At 40.4% G+C, this 21908-nt stretch overlaps 2 long non-coding RNA genes across 3 annotated transcripts; one reads left to right on the top strand and one right to left on the bottom strand.

Annotated features, from left to right (window-relative positions):
• Window positions 1–2279: 2279 nt before the first annotated feature.
• Window positions 2280–3895, bottom strand: LOC121745725. Its single transcript, XR_006038893.1, has 2 exons — window positions 3059–3895; window positions 2280–2474 (listed from the first exon to the last, which is right to left on the bottom strand). It is a non-coding gene; the product is annotated as an uncharacterized LOC121745725 (long non-coding RNA).
• LOC121745731 lies at window positions 2556–4863 on the top strand. Of its 2 annotated transcripts, none has more exons than XR_006038895.1 (3): window positions 2556–2754; window positions 2847–2905; window positions 4553–4863. It is a non-coding gene; the product is annotated as an uncharacterized LOC121745731 (long non-coding RNA). The 2 variants fall into 2 exon arrangements; XR_006038894.1 differs by lacking the exon at window positions 4553–4863 and adding an exon at window positions 3979–4269.
• Window positions 4864–21908: the final 17045 nt, after the last annotated feature.

The following is a 21908-nucleotide window of genomic DNA, read 5'->3' as shown; positions in this document are numbered from 1 at the left end:
TCACAGCCACGATGATCGTGCTTTTTCCAAAGAAAGATAATCCTAGCTCGTGGTCAGATTATCGTCCGATTAGCCTCTGCAACGTGACGAATAAAATCATCTCCAAGATCATATCCACAAGGTTAGCCCAGTTCCTTAAGGCAGATTGTTGAGCGATAACGTCCTTCTTGCACAAGAGATTATCCGAGACCTACCACATTGCTCCCCTACACCAAACTTGGCCATTAAGCTTGACATGGCTAAAGCATATGATCGGGTTCAATGGCCGTTTTTGGTCAAAATTGTACGTGGCATGGGATTCGCGGAAGCATGGATTAGCTTGGTCGAACGATCCATAAACTCATGTTGGTTTTCAGTACTTATCAACGGTTCTCCCTCCGGATTCTTCAAATCCTCCAGAGGCCTCAGACAAGGGGACCCTCTCTCACCGTCACTCTTCATTCTCGCTGCGGAATATTTGTCTAAGAAATTGGATAGGCTTATTCTGGGGAGAAAAGACATGAGATTCTCTACAACTCGTTATGGACTGGAGGTGTCTCACCTTGCGTACACGGACGCTATCATTGTGTTCACTCAAGCAAAGCAGACATCGCTTCAAGAGCTCGTTCAATGTTTCCAACACTACGCAGCGGTGTCAAGCCAGAAGATCAATATGGAAAAGAGCCAATTTTATGTGGATGACAGGCATGAAGGCTGGGCTACGAGTATCCAAGCAGTAGGGGGATTTCAACAAGGAGAGTTCCCATTCATTTACCTCGGGGTCCCAATATTCAAAGGGAGGAAAAAAACTGGCATGTTCATCTTCTTGAGGGAGAAAATTTCATCCAGAATTCATTCTTGGTCTCACAAGTCCCTCTCCTTTGATTAAAAGTACATTAGGAGCTATCCCGCTTCATGTGTTCCATGTCTTGGAACCTACTAAGGGAGCAATGATGCAAATAGAGAGCTTGTTTGCAAAATATTTCTAGGGGTCGCCTCAGGAGAAAAGAGCCACTCACTGGATCAGCTGGGAGCAGATGTGCCACCCATTTGACGAAGGGGACTGGGTATTAGAAGGCTTGAAGAAATGGTCGAAGCTTTCGGGATGAAGCTCTGGGTAAGGTTTAGAGAGCAGAACTCCTTATGGGCGAAATTCATGCTAAGGAAATGTTGTCATAAGGCAGCGCCGTCGAAAGCATCCTTCTCCGGAAAACAGAGTATCACTTGGAAACGCATGGCGAGAGCAGGGCAAAAAATCCATAAGGACTTGCTTTGGTCACTTGGGGATGGAGAGATCAACTTTTGGGAAGATATTTTGTGGAGGGATAGGTCACTAAGCTCTTGGTGCAACCCGGGGACTAGGCCTCAGTTGAAACGGGTGAGAGAATTTTGGGTGAATGGAGAATGGAATGTCCCTTTGCTCTCTGGAGTTCTTAAACCTCTTGGAGTTCCGAGACGTGTGATTGAGGAGATACAACAGATCCCCATTGAGTCGGGGGGTAAGGATACCGTGAGGTGGAGCCGATCAACACATGGTGACTATACCACAAGTTCGGCATGGGAACTATGCCGACACCGACTCCCGCACATCCCGGTCTTCAACCTAATCTGGAACAACTGCATTCTGCCATCAATCTCTATTTTTGTATGGAGGCTACTTGCAAACAGAATCCCAGTAGACGCCAAACTTCAATGGAGAAAAGTAAGCCTCGCGTCCAAATGCCGCTGCTGCAGCTCGCCTAATGTGGAAACAAGGGAGCATCTCTTCCTACATGGTGAAGTAGCAGTGGAGGTATGGAGGAGATTATCAGCTTGGTTCCCTAATCTCCCAAGATGGAATGTAAGAGTTTCGGACCTGGAAGCTCAGGTCAGATTCTGGCACCGGAGACTATGTCAAACGGACAAAATCCATGCTAGTTCGGTTATCCCATGTTTAGCTCTCTGGTTCATTTGGTCGGAGCGTAATGGGGACATTCACCGGGGTTCGAAAATGGCAGCAGATAATGTGTTTCATAGAATCAAGGTGTATCTTCAAAACCTAATCAAGGCTGGGAAACTGGGAAAGAAGGAATGGGAAGGGTGTGACTGTAACACCACGTTTTTATAAACCTAAGTTTCGAACCCTAAAGTACTTGGATTTAATGCTATTAATATTGCGAGGCCCGTGAATTAATTGTTAAGTGGAATTTGTCGCTGGACTAGGGTTTTGTGAAATAAATTACTACGCGAATTTAAAACAATTCATTTCCGTGAGGAATATATATTGGACTCAATTCGCGAGTTGGATCGAATAAATTGAATAAATAATATAAAAAATCCAGTCCATGATAAATAAATTATGGGTTGTATAATTTAAATAAAATATAACCGTGAATTAAACTAATCTAATTAATTCCGACCTATTGACTTGGTCACCAAGATGCATTAATTCAAGTTTTGGTCAAAGATTGTGCAGAGATTTTCCTCCTCGTGATGAGATTTTCCTTCTCCGTGATCTGTAAATAAAATATTAAACAAATCAAAATAAGTAAACTAACGTTCAATTTGAAAGAAAGAAAATAAGAAAAATCGCCCCATTCCCTTTCCCACGTTGAAACCGTCCCTCTCTCCACTCACTCCATAAATCTCTCCTATATCTAAACCAAATCACCTCCTCTCTATACGATCATCAATCAATTTTCCTATTTTTCCCATCTCTGCAACAAGAACTCATTCCTTTGAAATCCACGACAAGCCTTGAAGAGTTGCCGAATTCTCAATCCAGTCTCAACCGTGGTAATCAATTTCCTAATCGACTCATATCTAAATTTCTTTTGTTTCAATATCAAAACATCGGTGATTTCTTCTAACAGAGATTGAAACCTCAGGTTCAAAGAATCTCCCTTTTTACCCTTGTGAACTCCACAACCAAGTCCAATTAACCGAGGTAAAATTCCTACCCAGTTTTAAACATGAATTATCGCATTCCCCACATATTCAAACAACAATTGAGTTTCTACTATATTAATTGACTTTATGCATATAATAGTTGATGATGGTAATTAAACGTTAAGCTAATATAACCATACCAAACAATTACCTTTCGGGTTAGCAATCGGGGCTGGCTAGGGGTCGTTTCGGAACTGTTCGGGGCGAGTTCGGATAGCTGTGCGAACCGGTGGCGATGTCTGACCGAGGGCGGCGCTGCAGCAAGTCAGAGCGGAGGCAGCATTCCGCAGTGACTGATCGGCGGTGAAGAAACTCTCCCTCGTCGCTGGATAAGTCTGGAACGCAGCGGCGGAGGCGGGCGAAAGGTGACCGGGCGAGGAGACAGCGCAGCAGCGACGGCGACTCCGGCGAGGAGACAGCACAGCAGCGACGGCGACGCACGGCTAGGTCCGCTGCTGTCTAAATCAGAGGCGACGGAAGGCTGACCGCCGGCGAGAGGGTCGACGCGACGGATTTCTCGCGAATTGGAAGTTGACCGACGACTCTCGCGAGTTTTGGAGAAGGCGGCGGGAGATAGAGAAGAGAGAGAGGCGTGGAGATGGTGGCAGTAGGAATTGGGCCTCACTAATTTAAATTGGGTAAATTATTAAAGATGGACTCCATTTAATTGTTTGGGCTTTTAAATGTTAATTTCAGATATAAGGTGGGGAAATAATTAAGCTTTGGGGCTTTTAAATAAATCTTTGGGCCGATAATTAATCGTGACGAAATTATTTAATTAAATCCCGAAATAAGTTTGAAGTATGAATAATTTATCCCAAGTCCAGAATATATAATTTTCATAACAAAAGGGAAATAGTTGTGATAATTCAAATTATGCGCTTAAATAAATTTTGGGAATTTATTTGACATCGTGGTGGAAAATACGAGGAGCCAACGGATGAATTATGGGCGCAAGCGGCCGCCGAATAATCGAAAAAAATTAGAGATAAATAACTCTAATTAGGAGACATGCATTTATTTTTATTTATGTGAAAAATGTGTTGATTTATCTATTATCTAATTTTAAAGGGGAATCCTCGCAAGTGAATCGTGATACCAAGGGAAAGAAAGTACTTGAGAATTAAGCAGTCGAGGTGGGCTTTCTTTTACTGAATCCCTTTAATGTTTTCAAAAGTATGATTATGGTGTAATAAGGGTGGTTTAAACTGTTATGTCATGCCATGTTTTTTTGATAATGAGATTGTTGCCCGATGCCTAGTTTGTGAGTTCGCTTCATTAGGCTATAGGGCTATGTTAAACGAATTCGGGTCTGAGTGGGGCCGCAAACCCTATCAGGCTGTGTACACATGTGGGATCGTGAGCCGTCCTTGCTAGTCGGCCGGTCTCGTGGGCGAGTAGTGTGGCCACACTTTCGTCGCACTATGGAAATGTTGTGATTGATGGATTGTTGAGAAATAGGGGAAATTGTTTTGCCTGGCCAGGCTATGAAACTGTTTTTGTGATACTCGATGGTATTTATTTTCTAAATGTAAAACTCGAGTTCACTATGGTATGGATGACATAACTTTTCTCAACTATTTTCAGCGTGTGTCCACTGAGTATATTAAGTACTCAGCCCTGCATGTGTTTTCCCTATGTGCAGGTTGAGCGGCGACGAGAATATGGTGGTGTTGAGCAAGTAAATTGGAGAATGAATTGTTCATCCTTGGATTATGAGTGTCGTTGTGTCTTCACACATGACGTCACTCTCTCTCTCTCTTGGTCGTTTCCGCTGTGACATTTCCTTTACTTACCATTTATTGGGCCTGCAACTCAAATTGTTAGGGCATTGAATACCTGGGATTTTGATGGATAATGTCAACTCTTGGTCACTTTCTTTGAATATAAATTGTTGGTCGAACTCGTTATCGAAACCCTAGTTCTATTCGTCTGTTTATTAAATTCTTTTAATCACGATCGCCTGTATTTATTAACCCTAAATGGCGGTCGTGACAGTTTGGTATCAGAGCCTCAGTTTCTTTCCGCTCTGGACCCAAGAGTCTTTTGAGTCAAAAGCTATTCTTGTATTAATTGGCTAAAGTGTAACCTCGAAGGCTCAACACCACAACTCGTCATGCCCAACCACGAAGAAAGAGGTAATATATTTTTGTGAAAGGAAGATGAGAATTTTTTTTAATAAGAACGAGGAAGTAGAATCTATCCATCAGGGATCGATTTCAAGTTGAGAAGAGTATTTGCTGATGTTTGAAAAAGAGCAAGTTGTGAAGAGGAACGACGGATTGTTTGTTTTACATGAAAGATGAAAGTGGATGTTCAAGTATGTTTTGAGTTTTGAATCAAAACTTTTACTCTAAAGTTGAAAGTGAGATGTGAAAGTTTGAGGAAAGTGTGAGAGTTTGAAGAAAATTTTATTTCAAAAATTTTGAATGTTAATGTAAAGTGTGAAAGTGTTTTGCTTTGAGATGTGAAAATGTTGTGTGTTATAATACTTGTTTATCTGGAGTATGCATGACTTTTAATGTGATAGTTTTTATCTACGAAATGATGAAATGTGTTGTGAACTTAGAGTGCCAAAGATGTAGGCCTAGTTGACAGTGCGAACTGTAGTTCTAAGTTAAAAACTTACCTATTGCTTTTCTGAGCAATGAAAAGGAACGAGAATCTGAAAGATGGGGGCGAACCCCTATTTTGTCAAGATACGTGGCAAGTATATCAAGAGGGGGGATGGAGGTCGGTGGACCATGGAAATTTTTTTTTTCTATTTTTTCGAATGACACGAACTGTTGGAGCAAGCTTAATGTGTGAAACATGTATTAATTGATGGTCTATTGGCGTTGAAGTATGAGGTATATTATGAAATTGTTGGTGGGAGTGAAATATGACGCTATGAACTTTGTATGCGAACATAGAGTGCCTAAGAAGTATGTTACATTGAACGATATCGAATTTAGTTGTTGATAATTGAAATATCACTTTTCTGAGTGATAGGACAAATGGAAATATGTGGTGTGAACTCGAACTTTATGGAATGATTACAAATATAGTATTGTTTTTCCCTGAATGATAAGAACAAGGAGAATGCGATAAGACGTAGTATATGATAAAGAGTTTAAGAAAAGAAGAAGTGCAAATTGAAGAAATGTTCCAAACGAGAAAATGTTCGAGGAAAGAAAAGATGCGAAATGAGGTAACCCTACAACGGAGGTAGAGAGCATACCTGCGATCTAATAAGATAAATCCAATCATATGTCATAAGTGGCGATGCGACGAAAATGACCGTTAAAGCATGATGAGAGCGCGTGTATGCCTACAACGTTTTAAGAGAATGACTGTTATCACGTGCAAAGAATATTATGAAGATATGGCTTTCGACTATTGTTATTAGTTGTAATGGCACGATGAATCTCAACTTGGAGTCCAAGGTTTCTTAGAACGATGTTACCATGTTCAGGCTCGCGAAAAATGGACTAGGGGGTGCGACCTTCGTATCTAGAATGAATGATTTTAAATCAACAGTACTTACTTGGATTCTAAACTCTTTTCGATATAAATTGAATAACCGTGAGCCCTTGTCTATTTAATCACCTTGGTTGACTCATGCTTTGTGAGTAATACCCATTATATTTTTTCCTATATCGGGTCATGACTCCCTTTCAGTTCTTGAAAATTAGTTCTTGCCTTTGTAACTTTGGACATCTTGATTAGTAGTTTTCTTTGATTCATCTTTCGTAAGGACAGTATTTTGACCTTATGAGCTTCCGTCATTGAACTTCATTCCTAAAGGTGTTTGCAGTTATGACCTTCAGTATGATCACATCTCCCATATATGTATCTTCAAAGGGTGGAATAATCTTCTTGGAACTTTTATACACCTTTTTATTTCGCAACTATGCATGCGGCACATTCTTTCTTGCAGAAGTGAAATTTCTTTTTAGCCTAGTTTCACCACATATAGTGCTTCATGCTCAATGATTTTTCTTTCTGCAACACCAAGTTAAGGCTATCGTGTTCTCTTTTTTTTCCTTAACGTGTTTGATGTAGCTGATTTTCCTAAAAAAAGTTCACTTCACGTTGGTTGCAAACCTGTGAATCCATTGATGTGATATCATTATTCCATATTTTGATCTTCGTTTAACCATGATTAGTGTTGCTTCGTGGAAACTGCCTACATTTCTAAATCCTCATGCAACTGATCATTTCTGGCCATGACATGTTTGGGACATTATCCATTGATGTATGGACCTTTCAAAATTGATCGGACAACTGAATTATCTTTTTGGTAGCCTACTACGGGAATTGAGATTTATTTCAATCTCATCCTATTTTCATGACCTACCTTATGTTCTTTCAAGCTTTGTTGGGATAATCCAAACCTATTATTGCGAGTTAGTGTGGAGATTCAAAGCAAAAGAGCTGAAATTGTAATTCTTGTTTCCTTGAGTGATTTCTAAACTCTTCCAATTTAAAGACGTTTTAGCAGTATTGTTATAATTTGAAATAAGTCCATATCCAAGTTAAGACTGTTTGACTAAATTTTGAGTTCTTGATGCAACATTGTTGGGAAAGGCAAAAGCTTGATCTTTTAAGATACACATGGGAAATAAGTTTTATAGACCGACACGCACTGAGATGATATACCAACCAGAAGTGTAGACATGACCAATAGAACGAGATGAGGAATATTTCGCATTTTTGAACCGCTTGTGACGAACTAGAAATTGAATGTCTTGTTATGTACATAGATAATGAGATTGGAGAAAAAAAAATGTTAAGAAAATTTTACGCACATGTGCCTGATTATCTTATACGGTGTAGAGATCTAGGTGAAAAAAAGTTGATCGATCGATACGAGGATGATGAATAAAACTAAGTGAGCAACGAGGAAGGAGTATTTAAAGATCACTGCTACAATACAACAATTGCCGAGAAAATAAGAGTATGTTAACAAGGTGACACCATCAACAAAGAGAGAAACGTTCGAGTCAAGATATGTCGAGCAGGAAAGGAATCAAAAGAAAGAACGCGTGGTATCCCCACCACCTCCTCAACCAAAGTAGAGAATTAGGAACATTATTATAAGAATTTTCGCATATGAAGAAAATTGAGGGAATGTTGGAAGAAGTTTTCAGTGTTATGTTCACATCCTCATGAAGTAGACCGAAAGTGAAAATGGCGAAATAAGTTTGTCTCTATTATAGACATGATATTAGGACCGTTAAGAAAAGTCATGTTGGATTACCTTTCCTAACAGATAGACAGTCGTATACTACAATTGACTTGGAGCCATGATCAACCCTAAATATCTAGGACAACATACAAAATGATGACTAAGGAGTTGGAAGAACTCAAGATGCAACTGCAAGAACTGTAAAACCTGGGTTTCATCAAATTCGGTGTGCCACCTCGGGGTGCACCAATGCTATTTTTGAAGAATGACGGAACGCTGAGAATGTGCATAAATTATCGAGAGCAGAACGAGATGACACTTTAGAACATGTTTCCACTAACGAGAATAGATGATTGGTTTGATCAGCTTCGAGGAGTTGGGGTCTTTGTGAAAATGGATTTGACATATGAATATCATAACCTAGAGTCCGACAAAGTGTACTCAAGACGGCTTTCCGAACTAGATATGGTCATTATGAGTTTATAGTGATGCCCTTCGGATTGACAAATGCCCTGGCTATATTTATGGACCTCATGAATCGTGTGTTTCATCCATACTTGGACAAGTTCGTCATAGTCTTCATAGACGATGTCCTTATCTACTCAAAGATCGAGGAGGAACATGAAGAACATTTGAGGACTACCTTGGAGACGTTAAGGGCCGAGAAACTCTACGCCAAGTTCAGTATGTGTGAATTTTGGTTCAAAGAAGTGAATTACCTTGGGCACATAGAGAGCGCATATGGAATTCGAGTAGACCCCGCAAAGGTGGAAGTTGTACAGAAATGGAAAACACCAACCACACCTAACGAAATTTGGAGTTCCTAGGACTGGCGGGATATTATCGGAGATTCATCGAGGGATTTTCTAAGATAGCAAGACCAATGACTCAACAACTCAAGAAGGGGATAAAAGTCAATTGGACCTCAGATTGTGAGGCAAGTTTTCAAATGTGGAAGGAAAAACTAACTAGTGCACCGATTCTAGCTGTGCCAGAACCTGGAGTGAACTACGTGGTATACACTGACGCTTCGAAGGTGGGACTTGGATGTGTGTTGATGCATAACAACAAAGTGATTGCTTATGCATCACGACAATTGAGGCCAATGAGTGGAACTATCCAACCCACGACTTGGAGTTAGCAGCGGTAGTACACGCCTTAAAGATTTGGAGACATCACTCTACGGAGTTAGATGTGAGATCTTTACGGACTACAAAAGCCTGAAGTATTTCTTCGAGCAGAAAGATTTGAACATACGGCAACGAAGATGGCTCGAGTTGGTGAAAGACTACGATTGTGGCACTAACTACCACCCCGGAAAAGCAAATGTAGTGGCAGATGCATTGAGCCGAAAGGACCATTCCCAACTGGCTACTTTTCTCACCAAAGAGGAAAGCCTGATTCACCAGTTTAGCAAGATGCGTTTGGAAATGGTGAGGGCACCTGAAACAGTGGAAACGCGAATCATCAGTTTAGCTGTTGAACCTGACCTAAGGTCGAGAATCATTGAAACACAACAGATGGATGCGAAATTGGAGAAAATTCGTGTAGAAGTGCGAACCTGCGAATCTGGGAATTTTAGTGAAGAAGGTGACAATGCTCTTACTTTCGAAGGGAGACTATGCATGCCGGATAACGAGGAACTCAAAAACGAGGTTATGAGTGAAGCGCATGAGACTCCTTACACCGCCCACCAAGGAAGTACGAAAATGTATCAAGATCTGAAGAAGTCCTTTTGATGGAATGGTATGAAGAGGGACAAAGCGTCATTCGTCGAGAGATATTTAGTCTGCCAACAAGTGAGGACTCTACATCAACGACCGTATGGAAAGTTACAACCACTAGAGATTCCTGAGTGGAAATGGGAGCACATCGCCACGGATTTCGTGACGGGATTGCCAAGGACTCTGAGAGGGAACTCCGCTATTTGGGTAATTATAGATCGACTTACCAAGAGTGCACATTTCATACCTATTCTTATAAGCTATGGGTCCAACAAACTAGCTCAAATTTACATAAGGGAGATAGTCCGAGTGCATGGAGTCCCAGTGACTATCACGTCCGACCGTGACCCAAAATTTATCTCAAGATTTTGGATAATTCTACCGAAGGAGCTTAGAACCAAATTGAATTTCAGCACAGCGTTCCACCCGCAAACCAATGGACAGTCCGAAAGAACGATCCAAACTCTCGAGGATATGTTGAGAGCCGTGGTACTCGACCAAGGATGAAGTTGGGAAGCTGCACTACCACTGATTGAGTTCGCCTACAACAACAGTTTTCAGGCAATGATAAACATGGCGCCGTATGAGGCATTATACGGAAGAAAGTGTAGATCACCCCTCTATTGGGACGAAGTTGGCGAGAAGAATACTTGGACCCGATGCAGTTGAAGAAATGGTGGGAATCGTTCTGCAAATTCGTGAAAGGATAAAAGAAGCGCAAGACAGACAGAAATCATACGCGGATGTCCGACGAACCGACTTACAATTTAAAGCTGGTGACAAAGTTTTCCTGAAAGTATCCCCGTCAAAAAGGATAACATGATTTGGCGTCAAGGGCAAATTGAAGCCGCGTTTTATTGGGCCTTACGAAATCCTTGAAGGAGTGAGCCCCGTTGCATATCGATTGGCGCTACCACCAAACTTTGGAAATGTGCACAACGTTTTTCATGTGTCACAGTTACGAAAATACGTGTTCGACCCAAAGCACGTGATCCATTTCGAAGAGGTCGCGTTGAATCCAGACTTGAGCTATGAGGAGAGACCCCAATCTATTTTGGACCGAAGGATCCAGAATGTGAGAAATAAACCTGTTTCTTGTTTCTTGTGTGAAAGTACTATGGGAAAATCATGGGCATGAAGAAGCCACGTGGGAGAATGAGGACAAGATGATGGAATTGTACCCAGAACTCTTTACTTGATGGTAACAAATTTCGGGACGAAATTTCTGTTAAGGTTAGTTGGATGTAACGCCCCGTTTTTATAAACCTAAGTTTCGAACCCTAAAGTACTTGGATTTAATGTTATTAATATTGCGAGGCCCGTGAATTAATTGTTAAGTGGAATTTATCGCTGGACTAGGGTTTTGTGAAATAAATTACTGCGCGAATTTAAAACAATTCCTTTCCATGAGGAATATATATTGGAGTCAATTCGCGAGTTGGATCGAATAAATTGAATAAATAATATAAAAAATCCAGTCCGTGATAAATAAATTATGGGTTGTAATAAAATACAACCGTGAATTAAACTAATCTAATTAATTCTGACCTATTGACTTGGTCACCAAGATGCATTAATTCAAGTTTTGGTCAAAGATTGTGCAGAGATTTTCCTCCTCGTGATGAGATTTTCCTCCTCCGTGATCTGTAAATAAAATATTAAACAAATCAAAATAAGTAAACTAACGTCCAATTTGAAAGAAAGAAATAAAATAAGAAAAATCGCCCCACTCCCTTTCCCACGTTGAAACCGTCCCTCTCTCCACTCACTCCATAAATCTCTCCTACATCTAAACCAAATCACTTCATCTCTATACGTTCATCAATCAATTTTCCTATTTTTCCCATCTCTGCAACAAGAACTCATTCCTCTGAAATCCACGACAAGCCTTGAAGAGTTGCCGAATTCTCAATCCAGTCTCAACCGTGGTAATCAATTTCCTAATCGACTCATATCTAAATTTCTTTTGTTTCAATATCAAAACATCGGTGATTTCTTCTAACAGAGATTGAAACCTCAGGTTCAAAGAATCTCCCTTTTCATCCTTGTGAACTCCACAACCAAGTCCAATTAACGGAGGTAAAATTCCTACCCAGTTTTAAACATGAATTATCGCATTCCCCACATATTCAAACAACAATTGAGTTTCTACTATATTAATTGACTTTATGCATATAATAGTTGATGATGGTAATTAAACGTTAAGCTAATATAACCATACCGAACAATTACCTTTCGGGTTAGCAATCGGGGCTGGGTAGGGGTCGTTTCGGAACTGTTCGGGGCGAGTTCGGATAGCTGCGCGAACCGGTGGCGATGTCTGACCGAGGGAGGCACTGCAGCAAGTCAGAGCGGAGGCAGCAGTCCGCGGTGACTGATCGGCGGTGAAGAAACTCACCCTCGTCGCTGGATAAGTCTGGAACGCAGCGGCGGAGGCGGGCGAAAGGTGACCGGGCGAGGAGACAGCGCAGCAGCGACGGCGACTCCGGCGAGGTGACTGCACAGCAGCGACGGCGACGCACGGCTAGGTCCGCTGTTGTCTAAATCAGAGGCGACGGAAGGCTGACCGACGGCGAGAGGGTCGACGCGACGGATTTCTTGCGAATTGGAAGTTGACCGACGACTCTCGCGAGTTTTGGAGAAGGCGACGGGAGATAGAGAAGAGAGAGAGGCGTGGAGATGGTGGCAGTGGGAATTGGGCCTCACTAATTTAAATTGGGTAAATTATTAAAGATGGACTCCATTTAATTGTTTGGGCTTTTAAATGTTAATTTGAGATATAAGGTGGGGAAATAATTAAGCTTTGGGGCTTTTAAATAAATCTTTGGGCCGATAATTAATCGTGACGAAATCATTTAATTAAATCCCGAAATAAGTTTGAAGTATGAATAATTTATCCCAAGTCCAGAATATATAATTTTCTTAACAAAAGGGAAATAGTTGTGATAATTCAAATTATGCGCTTAAATAAATTTTGGGAATTTATTTGATATCGTGGTGGAAAATACGAGGAGCCAACGGAGGAATTATGGGCGCAAGCGGCTGCCGAATAATCGAAAAAACGAGAGATAAATAACTCTAATTAGGAGACATGCATTTATTTTTATTTATGTGAAAAATGTGTTGATTTGTCTATTATCTATTTTAAAGGGGAATCCTCGCAAGTGAATCGTGATACCAAGAGAAAGAAAGTACTTGAGAATTAAGCACTCGAGGTGGGCTTTCTTTTACTGAATCTCTTTAACGTTTTCAAAAGTATGATTATGGTGTAATAAGGGTGGTTTAAACTGTTATGTCATGCCATGTTTGTTTGATAATGAGATTGTTGCCTGATGTCTAGTTTGTGAGTTCGCTCCATTGCTCCATTAGGCTATAGGGCTATGTTAAACGAATTCGGTCTGAGTGGGGCCGCAAACCCTATCAGGCTGTGTACACATGTGGGATCGTGAGCCGTCCTTGCTAGTCGGCCGGTCTCGTGGGCGAGTAGTGTGGCCACACTTTCGTCGCACTATGGAAATGTTGTGAATGTTGGATTGTTGAGAAAGTGGGGAGATTGTTTTACCTGGCCAGGCTATGAAACTGTTTTTGTGATACTCGATGATATTTATTTTCTAAATGTAAAACTCGAGTTCACTATGGTATGGATGACATAACTTTTCTCAACTATTTTCAGCGTGTGTCCACTGAGTATATTAATTACTCAGCACTGCATGTGTTTTCCCTATGTGCAGGTTGAGCGGCGACGAGAATATGGTGGTGTTGAGCAAGTAAATTGGAGAAGGAATTGTTCATCCTTGGATTATGAGTGTCGTTGTGTCTTCACACATGACGCCACTCTCTCTCTCTAGGTCGTTTCCGCTGTGACATTTCCTTTACTTACCATTTATTGGGCCTGCAACTCAAAGTGCTTGGGCATTGAATACCTGGGATTTTGTTGGATAATGTCAACTCTTGGTCTTTTTCTTTGAATATAAATTGTTGGTCGAACTCGTTATCGAAACCCTAGTTCTCTTCGTCTGTTTATTAAATTCTTTTAATCACGATCGCCCGTATTTATTAACCCTAAAGGGCGGTCGTGACAGTTTGGTATCAGAGCCTCAGTTTCTTTCCGCTCTAGACCCAAGAGTCTTTTGAGTCAAAAGCTATTCTTGTATTAATTGGCTAAAGTGTAACCTCGAAGGCTCAACACCACAACTCGTCATGCCCAACCGCGAAGAAAGAGGTAATATATTTTTGTGAAAGGAAGATGAGAATTTTTTTTTAATAAGAACGAGGAAGTAGAATCTATCCATCAGGGATCAATTTCAAGTTGAGAAGAGTATTTGCTGATGTTTGAAAAAGAGCAAGTTGTGAAGAGGAACGACGGATTGTTTGTTTAACATGAAAGATGAAAGTGGATGTTCAAGTATGTTTGGAGTTTTGAGTCAAAACTTTTACTCTAAAGTTGAAAGTGAGATGTGAAAGTTTGAGGAAAGTGTGAGAGTTTGAAGAAAATTTTATTTCAAAAATTTTGAATGTTAATGTAAAGTGTGAAAGTGTTTTGCTTTGAGATGTGAAAATGTTGTGTGTTATAATACTTGTTTATCTGGAGTATGCATGACTTTTAATGTGATAGTTTTTATCTACGAAATGATGAAATGTGTTGTGAACTTAGAGTGCCAAAGATGTAGGCCTAGTTGACAGTGCAAACTATAGTTCTAAGTTAAAAACTTACCTATTGCTTTTCTGAGCAATGAAAAGGAACGAGAATCTGAAAGATGGGGGCGAACCCTTATTTTGTCAAGATACGTGGCAAGTATATCAACAGGGGGGATGGAGGTCGGTGGACCATGGAAATTTTTTTTCTATTTCTTCGAATGACACGAACTGTTGGAGCAAGCTTAATGTGTGAAACATGTATTAATTGATGGTCTATTGGCGTTGAAGTATGAGGTATATTATGAAATTGTTGGTGGGAGTGAAATATGACGCTATGAACTTTGTATGCGAACATAGAGTGCCTAAGAAGTATGTTACATTGAACGATATCGAATTTAGTTGTTGATAACTGCAATATCACTTTTCCGAGTGACAGGACAAATGGAAATATGTGGTGTGAACTCGAACTTTATGGAATGATTACAAATATAGTATTGTTTTTCCCTGAATGACAAGAACAAGGAGAATGCGAAAAGACGTAGTATATGATAAAGAGTTTAAGAAAAGAAGAAGTGCAAATTGAAGAAATGTTCCAAACGAGAAAATGTTCGAGGAAAGAAAAGATGCGAAATGAGGTAACCCTACAACGGAGGTAGAGAGCATACCTGCGATCTAATAAGATAAATCCAATCATATGTCATAAGTGGCGATGCGACGAAAACGACCGTTAAAGCATGATGAGAGCGCGTGTATGCCTACAACGTTTTAAGAGAATGACTGTTATCACGTGCAAAGAATATTATGAAGATATGGCTTTCGACTATTGTTATTAGTTGTAATGGCACGATGAATCTCAACTTGGAGTCCAAGGTTTCTTAGAACGATGTTACCATGTTCAGGCTCGCGAAAAATGGACTAGGGGGTGCGACCTTCGTATCTATAATGAATGATTTTAAATCAACAGTACTTACTTGGATTCTAAACTCTTTTCGATATATATTGAATAACCGTGAGCCCTTGTCTATTTAATCACCTTGGTTGACTCATGCTTTGTGAGTAATACCCATTATATTTTTTCCTATATCGGGTCATGACTCCCTTTCAGTTCTTGAAAATTAGTTCTTGCCTTTGTAACTTTGGACATCTTGATTAGTAGTTTTCTTTGATTCATCTTTCGTAAGGACAGTATTTTGACCTTATGAGCTTCCGTCATTGAACTTCATTCCTAAAGGTGTTTGCAGTTATGACCTTCAGTATGATCACATCTCCCATATATGTATCTTCAAAGGGTGGAATAATCTTCTTGGAACTTTTATACACCTTTTTATTTCGTAACTATGCATGCGGCACGTTCTTTCTTGCAGAAGTGAAATTTCTTTTTAGCCTAGTTTCACCACATATAGTGCTTCATGCTCAATGATTTTTCTTTCTGCAACACCAAGTTAAGGCTATCGTGTTCTCTTTTTTTTTCCTTAGCGTGTTTGATGTAGCTGATTTTCCTAAAAAAAGTTCACTTCACGTTGGTTGCAAACCTGTGAATCCATTGATGTGATATCATTATTCCATATTTTGATCTTCGTTGAACCATGATTAGTGTTGCTTCGTGGAAACTGCCTACATTTCTAAATCCTCATGCAACTGATCATTTCTGGCCATGACATGTTTGGGACATTATCCATTGATGTATGGACCTTTCAAAATTGATCGGACAACTGAATTATCTTTTTGGTAGCCTACTACGGGAATTGAGATTTATTTCAATCTCATCCTATTTTCATGACCTACCTTATGTTCTTTCAAGCTTTGTTGGGATAATCCAAACCTATTGTTGCGAGTTAGTGTGGAGATTCAAAGCAAAAGAGCTGAAATTGTAATTCTTGTTTCCTTGAGTGATTTCTAAACTCTTCCAATTTAAAGACGTTTTAGCAGTGTTGTTATAATTTGAAATAAGTCCATATCCAAGTTAAGACTGTTTGACTAAATTTTGAGTTCTTGATGCAACATTGTTGGAAAAGGCAAAAGCTTGATCTTTTAAGATACACATGGGAAATAAGTTTTATAGACCGACACGCACTGAGATGATATACCAACCAGAAGTGTAGACATGACCAATAGAACGAGATGAGGAATATTTCGCATTTTTGAACCGCTTGTGACGAACTAGAAATTGAATGTCTTGTTATGTACATAGATAATGAGATTGGAGAAAAAAAAAATGTTAAGAAAATTTTACGCACATGGGCCTGATTATCTTATACGGTGTAGAGATCTAGGTGAAAAAAAGTTGATCGATCGATACGAGGATGATGAATAAAACTAAGTGAGCAACGAGGAAGGAGTATTTAAAGATCACTGCTACAATACGACAATTGCCGAGAAAATAAGAGTATGTTAACAAGGTGACACCATCAACAAAGAGAGAAACGTTCGAGTCAAGATATGTCGAGCAGGAAAGGAATCAAAAGAAAGAACGCGTGGTATCCCCACCACCTCCTCAACCAAAGTAGAGAATTAGGAACATTATTATAAGAATTTTCGCATATGAAGAAAATTGAGGGAATGTTGGAAGAAGTTTTCAGTGTTATGTTCACATCCTCATGAAGTAGACCGAAAGTGAAAATGGCGAAATAAGTTTGTCTCTATTATAGACATGATATTAGGACCGTTAAGAAAAGTCATGTTGGATTACCTTTCCTGACAGATAGACAGTCGTATACTACAATTGACTTGGAGCCATGATCAACCCTAAATATCTAGGACAACATACAAAATGATGACTAAGGAGTTAGAAGAACTCAAGATGCAACTGCAAGAACTGTAAAACCTGGGTTTCATCAAATTCGGTGTGCCACCTCGGGGTGCACCAATGCTATTTTTGAAGAATGACGGAACGCTGAGAATGTGCATAAATTATCGAGAGCAGAACGAGATGACACTTTAGAACATGTTTCCACTAACGAGAATAGATGATTGGTTTGATCAGCTTCGAGGAGTTGGGGTCTTTGTGAAAATGGATTTGACATATGAATATCATCAACTAGAGTCCGACAAAGTGTACTCAAGACGGCTTTCCGAACTAGATATGGTCATTATGAGTTTATAGTGATGCCCTTCGGATTGACAAATGCCCTGGCTGTATTTATGGACCTCATGAATCGTGTGTTTCATCCATACTTGGACAAGTTCGTCATAGTCTTCATAGACGATGTCCTTATCTACTCAAAGATCGAGGAGGAACATGAAGAACATTTGAGGACTACCTTGGAGACGTTAAGGGCCGAGAAACTCTACGCCAAGTTCAGTATGTGTGAATTTTGGTTCAAAGAAGTGAATTACCTTGGGCACATAGAGAGCGCATACGGAATTCGAGTAGACCCCGCAAAGGTGGAAGTTGTACAGAAATGGAAAACACCAACCACACCTAACGAAATTTGGAGTTCCTAGGACTGGCGGGATATTATCGGAGATTCATCGAGGGATTTTCTAAGATAGCAAGACCAATGACTCAACAACTCAAGAAGGGGGTAAAAGTCAATTGGACCTCAGATTGTGAGGCAAGTTTTTAAATGTGGAAGGAAAAGCTAACTAGTGCACCGATTCTAGCTGTGCCAAAACCTGGAGTGAACTACGTGGTATACACTGACGCTTCAAAGGTGGGACTTGGATGTGTGTTGATGCATAACAACAAAGTGATTGCTTATGCATCACGACAATTGAGGCCACACGAGTGGAACTATCCAACCCACGACTTGGAGTTAGCAGCGGTAGTACACTCCTTAAAGATTTGGAGACATCACTCTACGGAGTTAGATGTGAGATCTTTACGGACCACAAAAGCCTGAAGTATTTCTTCGAGCAGAAAGATTTAAACATACGGCAACGAAGATGGCTCGAGTTGGTGAAAGACTACGATTGTGGCACCAACTACCACCCCGGAAAAGCAAATGTAGTGGCAGATGCATTGAGCCGAAAGGACCATTCCCAACTGGCTACTTTTCTCACCAAAGAGGAAAGCTTGATTCACGAGTTTAGCAAGATGCGTTTGGAATTGGTGAGGGCACCTGAAACAGTGGAAACGCGAATCGTCACTTTAGCTGTTGAACCTGACCTAAGGTCGAGAATCATTGAAACACAACAGATGGATGCGAAATTGGAGGAAATTCGTGTAGAAGTGCGAACCGGTGAATTTGGGAATTTTAGTGAAGAAGGTGACAATGCTCTTACTTTCGAAGGGAGACTATGCATGCCGGATAACGAGGAACTCAAAAACGAGGTTATGAGTGAAGCGCATGAGACTTCTTACACCGCCCACCAAGGAAGTACGAAAATGTATCAAGATCTGAAGAAGTCCTTTTGATGGAATGGTATGAAGAGGGACAAAGCGTCATTCGTCGAGAGATGTTTAGTCTGCCAGCAAGTGAAGACTCTACATCAACGACCGTATGGAAAGTTACAACCACTAGAGATTCCTGAGTGGAAATGGGAGCACATCGCCACGGATTTCGTGACGGGATTGCCAAGGACTCTGAGAGGGAACACCGCTATTTGGGTAATTATAGATCGACTTACCAAGAGTGCACATTTCATACCGATTCTTATAAGTTATGGGTCCAACAAACTAGCTCAAATTTACATAAGGGATATAGTCCGATTGCATGGAGTCCTAGTGACTATCACGTCCGACCGTGACCCAAATTTTATCTCAAGATTTTAGATAATTCTACAGAAGGAGCTTAGAACCAAATTGAATTTCAGCACAGCGTTCCATCCGCAAACCAATGGACAGTCCGAAAGAACGATCCAAACTCTCGAGGATATGTTGAGAGCCGTGGTACTCGACCGAGGATGAAGTTGGGAAGCAGCACTACCACTGATTGAGTTCGCCTACAACAACAGTTTTCAGGCAACGATAAACATGGCGCCGTATGAGGCATTATACGAAAGAAAGTGTAGATCACCGCTCTATTGGGATGATGTTGGCGAGAAGAATACTTGGACCCGATGCAGTTGAAGAAATGGGGGGAATCGTTCGGCAAATTCGTGAAAGGATAAAAGAAGCGCAAGACAGACAGAAATCATACGCGGATGTCCAACAAACCGACTTACAATTTCAAGCTGGTGACAAAGTTTTCCTGAAAGTATCCCCGTCAAAAGGGATAACACGATTTGGCGTCAAGGGCAAATTGAAGCCGCGATTTATTGGGCCTTACGAAATCCTTGAAGGAGTGAGCCCCGTTGCATATCGATTGGCGCTACCACCAAACTTTAGAAATGTGCACAACGTTTTTCATGTGTCACAGTTACGAAAATACGTGTTCGACCCAAAGCACGTGATCCATTTCGAGAAAGTCGCGTTGAATCCAGACTTGAGCTACGAGGAGAGACCCCAATCTATTTTGGACGGAAGGATCCAGAATGTGAGAAATAAACCTGTTTCTTGTTTCTTGTGTGAAAGTACTATAGGAAAATCATGGGCATGAAGAAGCCACGTGGGAGAATGAGGACAAGATGATGGAATTGTACCCAGAACTCTTTACTTGAGGGTAACAAATTTCGGGACGAAATTTCTGTTAAGGTTAGTAGGATGTAACGCCCCGTTTTTATAAACCTAAGTTTCGAACCCTAAAGTACTTGGATTTAATGCTATTAATATTGCGAGGCCCGTGAATTAATTGTTAAGTGGAATTTGTCGCTGGACTAGGGTTTTGTGAAATAAATTACTGCGCGAATTTAAAACAATTCCTTTCCGTGAGGAATATATATTGGACTCAATTCGCGAGTTGGATCGAATAAATTGAATAAATAATATAAAAAATCCAGTCCGTGATAAATAAATTATGGGTTGTATAATTTAAATAAAATACAACCGTGAATTAAACTAATCTAATTAATTCCGACCTATTGACTTGGTCACCAAGATGCATTAATTCAAGTTTTGGTCAAAGATTGTGCAGAGATTTTCCTCCTCGTGATGAGATTTTCCTCCTCCGTGATCTGTAAATAAAATATTAAACAAATCAAAATAAGTAAACTAACGTCCAATTTGAAAGAAAGAAATAAAATTAGAAAAATCGCCCCACTCCCTTTCCCACGTTGAAACCGTCCCTCTCTCCACTCACTCCATAAATCTCTCCTACATCTAAACCAAATCACCTCCTCTCTATACGTTCATCAATCAATTTTCCTATTTTTCCCATCTCTGCAACAAGAACTCATTCCTCTGAAATCCACGACAAGCCTTGAAGAGTTGCCGAATTCTCAATCCAGTCTCAACCGTGGTAATCAATTTCCTAATCGACTCATATCTAAATTTCTTTTGTTTCAATATCAAAACATCGGTGATTTCTTCTAACAGAGATTGAAACCTCAGGTTCAAAGAATCTCCCTTTTCATCCTTGTGAACTCCACAACCAAGTCCAATTAACGGAGGTAAAATTCCTACCCAGTTTTAAACATGAATTATCGCATTCCCCACATATTCAAACAACAATTGAGTTTCTACTATATTAATTGACTTTATGCATATAATAGTTGATGATGGTAATTAAACGTTAAGCTAATATAACCATACCAAACAATTACCTTTCGGGTTAGCAATCGGGGCTGGGTAGGGGTCGTTTCGGAACTGTTCGGGGCGAGTTCGGATAGCTGCGCGAACCGGTGGCGATGTCTGACCGAGGGCGGCGCTGCAGCAAGTCAGAGCGGAGGCAGCAGTCCGCGGTGACTGATCGGCGGTGAAGAAACTCGCCCACGTCGCTGGATAAGTCTGGAACGCAGCAGCGACGGCGACGCACGGCTAGGTCCGCTGCTGTCTAAATCAGATGCGACCGAAGGCTGACCGCCGGCGAGAGGGTCGACGCGACAGATTTCTCGCGAATTGGAAGTTGACCGACGACTCTCGCGAGTTTTGGAGAAGGCAACGGGAGATAGAGAATAGAGAGAGGCGTGGAGATGGTGGCAGTAGGAATTGGGCCTCACTAATTTAAATTAGGTAAATTATTAAAGATGGACTCCATTTAATTGTTTGGGCTTTAAAATGTTAATTTGAGATATAAGGTGGGGAAATAATTAAGCTTTGGGGATTTTAAATAAATCTTTGGGCCGATAATTAATCGTGACGAAATTATTTAATTAAATTCCGAAATAAGTTTGAAGTATGAATAATTTATCCCAAGTCCGGAATATATAATTTTCTTAACAAAAGGGAAATAGTTGTGATAATTCAAATTATGCGCTTAAATAAATTTTGGGAATTTATTTGACATCGTGGTGGAAAATACGAGGAGCCAACGGAGAAATTATGGGCGCAAGCGGCCGCCGAATAATCGAAAAAAAAGAGAGATAAATAACTCTAATTAGGAGGCATGCATTTATTTTTATTTATGTGAAAAATGTGTTGATTTATCTATTATCTAATTTTCAAGGGGAATCCTCGCAAGTGAATCGTGATACCAAGGGAAAGAAAGTAC

Source organism: Salvia splendens, chromosome 1, assembly GCF_004379255.2.
Source record: "Salvia splendens isolate huo1 chromosome 1, SspV2, whole genome shotgun sequence".
NCBI classification, from domain to species: Eukaryota; Viridiplantae; Streptophyta; class Magnoliopsida; order Lamiales; family Lamiaceae; genus Salvia; species Salvia splendens.
Note: the sequence above shows the minus strand (reverse complement) of the source record. Positions and strands in the feature narration are given on the sequence as shown.